Source organism: Haemorhous mexicanus, chromosome 3, assembly GCF_027477595.1.
Source record: "Haemorhous mexicanus isolate bHaeMex1 chromosome 3, bHaeMex1.pri, whole genome shotgun sequence".
NCBI lineage: Eukaryota > Metazoa > Chordata > Aves > Passeriformes > Fringillidae > Haemorhous > Haemorhous mexicanus.
Genome location: NC_082343.1, coordinates 88241243 through 88247292, shown reverse-complemented (window position 1 = coordinate 88247292; position 6050 = coordinate 88241243).

Sequence of the window (6050 nt, the reverse complement as noted above, 5' to 3'; positions counted from 1 at the left end):
TTCCAATGATGTTTTTACCATCATTTACACATAAATCCGCTCACAGACATGATAGTGAAAGGACTGGATGAAGAGGGAGCCATATTTTTTATTTGTTTTGGGTTGTGGAGTTTTTCATGATAACTTATTTGGGGGGGGTTGGGTTTTTTAGTTTGGGTTGGATGTTTTGTTTTTTTGTTTTTTTTTTTTTAGATTGCCTCAATTTTTCTTTGAAATTCCTGTGAGGAATTGCTTCCCATTTATTACGATACCCACGCTGCCTGCGGGGGTGAGCGGGGAAGCAGGACGCGTCCCGCTCTCCGTGACCCCGCTGCAGCCGCTCCGCACAGCGGAGCCCCGCGGGCGGGAGCCGAGGGGTCCGCGCAGCCGGCCCGCCGCGGGACGCCACTGCCACCTGCTGAGGGCACCGAGCTACTGACGGCCCCGGCCCCCGGCAGCCCCCCGGGGCCCCGGGGCCGCCCCCGGAACGAGGTCCGACGGATCGGGGCACCACCGGGGCCGGGCGGTGCGGAAGATGCGGAGGATGCGGAAGGTGCTTTCGGCCCCGCACTCGGTTGCAAGTGTTCACCCAGCAGCATCGCAGCGCTAAAGGTGTCAAATACAGATAGATTTAGGGCCACTGGTTTTCTTTCCTTTCCTTCCTCACAGCTTCTCAGTTTACCAGCTCCAGCTTTCAAAAGCAGACGGTTGGGATGTCTTAAGTGAAATGAAATATTTAGTGTCTTCATGGTTGTGGAGCATCTCCACAATGTGTGCTTTACTGTAATTTTTTTGCCTTCTAAAAAGCACATTGTTTGCTTTCAAAAATGTGCTTTAGGAAGAGAATGTGTAGCTTCGGTGGGCAGCAAATAATTATGCAAGAGAAGGTAAGGTTACACAGTGGAAATTATTACTACTAACTAATGTGGTGCATGAACCCCAAATGACTTTGATAAGGCTCCTCAACCAAAAGCAATGGGCAATAAATATTGTCACATGCCATATTAATGAAAGAAAACCTGTTTGTTTTGTAACAGGGAATAAGATCCTAATCAAGATTACTCGGGGTCTAAAGCAACATTGGTCTTCCAAAATTGTCCTCAGCGTTGCAAATGCTCCTCTCTTTTGAAAATAAAGTTGGTAATTCCTTGTCAGTAGAGCAGAAATAAGCAATAAAATGTTTATTCCAAAGCCCATTTGTTTCAGCAGGAAACTGCCTCCACTGTTACGCTACTCAAGTGTACAGATTCACTCTGGAAATTGAGAGGTATCCTTATCTGTACGGATTTAAATATGGAAAGAGAGAGTGAATGGAAAGAACAACTTCAATAAGATATTTTAGGTTACAACTGAATCGTGTGTTTATGGCCCCAGACAGTGTGCTCTGCAAAATGTTCCAAAACACTCATCTCTAAGCTCTCAGCTCTTTCTCCATTCTGCTCCAAATGCTCTGTGAAACATTTTAAAGAAGAAGAAGGAAAAAAAAAAAGAAAACAAGGTTTTCTATCAGTATCTAACATAAAGAAGATAGAATAATTATGATAACCATTTATGACTGAGTTATAAAGGCAGCTTGTTGGTTTTACTTACCACCCAAGTTTATCACTTAGGCCATCGTTTATTTTTGAAATATGTAAGAGTTTTGCTTCCAGTACATGATCTTTACACTATAAAAGCAATTTTAGAGCCATAGATTTATAGTGAACCTTTTAGAAGATAATGGCTTAAATTTCTAGTTTCCCTCTTTATGACAGTGATAGGATAGCTGCTTCTATAAACCAATCTAGATAATATGTCATATCTCTCTTCAGCAGCTACTGCACACACGATATAGGAAACTCTCCTGCTACTGGTTACTCATTAAAGTTAAGTGGTAGGGATCCACATGACAAGGTTAAGTTTCAACACTTTAAACCCTGCTGAAAGTTGCTAATAATAATGTTTAATTTTCATTCCAAGCATTTATGGTATCATCAACTTGAGCTGGTAGTTTTCTTCTTCTCATTAGTTGGAACCAATGAACCTCCCTGCAGAATAAAATCTTAAGGCAGAATAACAAAATAGAGGCAGGATTTGACCCCTATTTAAATTAAACAACATAAATGGGTTTAATGGGAATGTCCTATTAGCCAGAGGTAAAGTTTGATCAGGATTTTCAAAAAGGGCTTGAGCTTTCAACACTCTAGCAGGGAAATGTTAACAAAAACATGACATTCAAACTGGGAGCACTCAACACTTTTCTTTAAATGGTCCACTGTGTAGGGCAATTAAAATAACCAGTCCCTTATAAAAAAAAAAAAAAATAATTAAATGCTTCCTTGTTATTTGTGGATAATAAGGTTTCCAACAAATCATCACCCACAATATCTTGATACTGAGAAGTCATGCTGCAAAAATTTCAGCCAAATTCAAACCATCTCACAAGGAACAGAAGGAGATGAGAAAAGGAAGGATGTTTGCTATGGCAGGTAGAGTTGGAGAAAGGAAGAGGAAGTCAATGGGCTGCAGGGAGTTGGGACCCATGGTAGAGGGCAGGCACCCAGTCTTGTGCTGTTCTTCAGGGTTGTGCTCTCATGGGACTGTGCTATGATGCCTCTCCCTGCTCATTCTCCTGTCATTCTCTCTGCTCCTCTCTCATTTTTAGAGAGGCAATTGGAGGAGCTATTACATCGAAGGCAGATACCACCACTGTCCTTTCAACCCTCGGCCCCCTGCACCTAAGGTTTGTGATTTTGCAGCAGGGGCAGGGTATCAGCAGTGATAGATGCTCATGTGTCCTTAGAGTATTGACCAGGTCAAACTTATCAATGGGTTTTTATTTCACAGGGTAGGTCATAAAGTATTCATTGCCCAAGGTCATCTAGACTCATGGAATATTTTAGATTGGAAAGAACTTCTAGAGGTCATCTACCTCAACCTGCCCAATGCAAGTTTATGTCAGGTTCCTTGAGGCCTGCTAAGCTTTGAAAAACTCCAAGGACAGAGATTTCACAACCTAAATGGGCACCTGTGCCAGTGTCTGCTCACCCTAATGGTAAAACTTTGTGGGTTTTTCCTTATGCCTTTATTTGTACATCTTGTTTTTCATGCAAATACTTGCCTAGTAAGTCTGGTCTATAGCATTTAATCATCTTCTCTCCAGCCCTACAAGGATATTAAAACCCACTTTTGGCTCCTATGTTTCCTTGTAGACAATGATATATGTGGATACATAAAACAAGATAGCTTTAGATATATCACAGCTTTAATTTTGTTCCACTTTGAAGTGAAATAATTACTTCCAACCTTTCTCTAGTGATACTGTTAGATCATCCCTTTGAGCATTGTGGGGAAAAACCCTGTTCTGAACTATCATCTCATTCCCCATGTTTATGATTCCTGCTTATCTGTTGTAAATTCTCTCACTGTTGTTCGTGTCTTACAGCCTCACTAGATCACCTAGATTTCTCTTAACAGTTCTTTTCTTGTTTTTCACCTTTGTCCTGATTTAGACTTCTGAAGTGCATGCTAGAGGATTTGATTTAAGAACATGTTTAAGTGCCTAGCCATGCCTGTAGAAGCAAAAGAAGATATTCTTCTCTGAAGTGCTATGGTTCCAACAGCTCCAACTGAGTGTCTCTACTCATCCAACAGGAGCTCTTGAGGGCCCTGTCGACCTTAGACACTCTTGACTCCATCTCTTTGTGGTTTACCTCATGACAGGAATGAATCTCACTGAATTCAACAGGAACACAGTGGTAGAAAGGAGTCTCACACATACTGTTCTTACTGAAGGTTTCCAACCTGTCCTCTGATATACACTGATGAAAGCACACACTGCCAGAGTTCTCATCTATTGCTGCTTTCTGTGGTGCCTCTAGCTTATGAGTAAGTTCTTGTTATGTCACCTGAGTGACTCTGAGGGCACATCTTATACAAATTCTTTGAGTATCATAGGTGCTGTCAAATTATTTGAACCAGCACATCAAAAAGGCCAAATATCTTTACAATTTTATGAAAAGGGAAGTAAATTATTGTTTTTAATTTCAAAATGCACCTTCAGAATATATTAGGTTAGTGGTTAAATGTCATTTAGAAAGAATGTTACTTCAGTTACAATGAATTACAATAATTTGTTTTGAGCCCTACATTTTTGCTATAAATGAAACTTCAGGTGCAGGAGAATTTGTATGCAAACGAACAACTGATGATCTTTAGACAATATAAAATCCGTCTTAGAACTTCAGAAAGACTTTAGATGACAGTAGACTCTATGCTTTAGCCCCTAAAATTTTAAGTCCTATTTCAAGAGCAGAAACCAGACTCCTATGATAGGACTAGGCCATCTCAATAATACATGAAGTGTATCAGCATCTTCACAGGAGGGTCAGAGAAGCCACGGCACCAAACACAGAACCTTTTAAACTCTCCAGAAGCACATAGACAGCATCTCCTCTTGGGTCCTGTATGCAAAATTAGTGATGCTGCCAACCTGTCCCAGTGGTGAGTAGTCAGAGCGCTCCCCCCAGCCTCCACATGGCTCTGCTGCCCAGGAGCAGCACTTGGAGATGTTCAGCAGTTCTAAAGTATAAGGGGAGGCAAGAGCACCTGAAGCAGTTGGCTCTCTCCATGCTACTCTGCACAGACTTTTATTAAAATTATTTGGACCATGGACACCAAAGGTGAGCACATCGCCACTATCTACTAGCTAGTATACAGAAACAAACAACATAAATGCCAATTAGGTTCCAGATGAATCAAGTGAAGACTGAGGTGCTCCTATGTATTTTCTGAAGAGAAAAAAAATAAGGTGGTTCTAAAATATTAATGTCCAAAAATGTCAATGCTTCAAAGATTAGGCCACAGTTGGATAGGAATTTTCAAAATTAGAGCTGCCATAGTACAAGTGGAAGAGATGTGCAGAGAGGGAGAGAGAAGAGATGGCCAGAAGTCCATGTTTGGTAAATAATAAAGGTCACTGAAGTTTAAAGGAAAAGCTCATAATGAGATACACCTCATAAATTTTGATATTTGATCTGCCACCAGCTTTTTTCAGGTACATCTCTGGATGCCTAAGATGAGATATCACTGTGTTTTAAAGGAATTTTGCTAACTCTAGGGATCAAACAAAGCTTTCACAAAATATTTTCTCCATTCCAAAAGAAACCAGAAATAAGTCCAAACAACAAGACCTTTACTTTCCTGCGCTAGAAATCTGGAAAAAAAAATCCTCTTGATGAATTTCTCAGTATCTGTATTCTGACCCTGCAGGATTTTTTCAAGTCTGTTGTGGGTTGTTATCGTGCCTGCTGGAAGGAACTGCTGACATGCAAGCTAACCAAATTATACTCTTCTGCTTGAAAACAAGCACTTTTGAAGACAATATCACAAAGATTTTTTTTCATATGTAGAAATTGTGTTAGGTTATAAAATCTGCAATAAACATTGACATTTTTGATTGGCATGTTTTCTTCAGAACCTCTAGGTATTTTGGGGAATATTATTTTGAAAATCCATGTATTCTGAGAAAACAAACCATTCTATCTGAAAAAAACCCATTCATATTCTATTCTATTTGTATTATATTCCCAGTTTGGGACTGTAAACTGTTCTGCAGTTCTCGGTATACACTCTGGGTTTGTCTTTTTCTTCTTTTCTTTTCTTTTCTTTTCTTTTCTTTTCTTTTCTTTTCTTTTCTTTTCTTTTCTTTTCTTTTCTTTTCTTTTCTTTTCTTTTCTTTTCTTTTCTTTTCTTTTCTTTTCTTTTCTTTTCTTTTCTTTTCTTTTCTTTTCTTTTCTCTTCTCTTCTTTTCTTTTCTTTTCTTTTCTTTTCTTTTCTTTTTCTTTTTCTTTTTCTTTTTCTTTTCTTTTGAAATGACTTTTTCACATGACTTATTTTGCTAGAATAAAGAGTGGTAGTCGTCTGTTTGCACCTTTCAAGACTTATGGCTTTGTTTTGTCACCAGACTGCTTGTTTGAGAGTCCAGATAGTTGCATCACAGAGGGAGAAGTGGAAGGAAGGAAGGAAGGAAGGAAGGAAGGAAGGAAGGAAGGAAGGAAGGAAGGAAGGAAGGAAGGAAGGAAGGAAGGAAG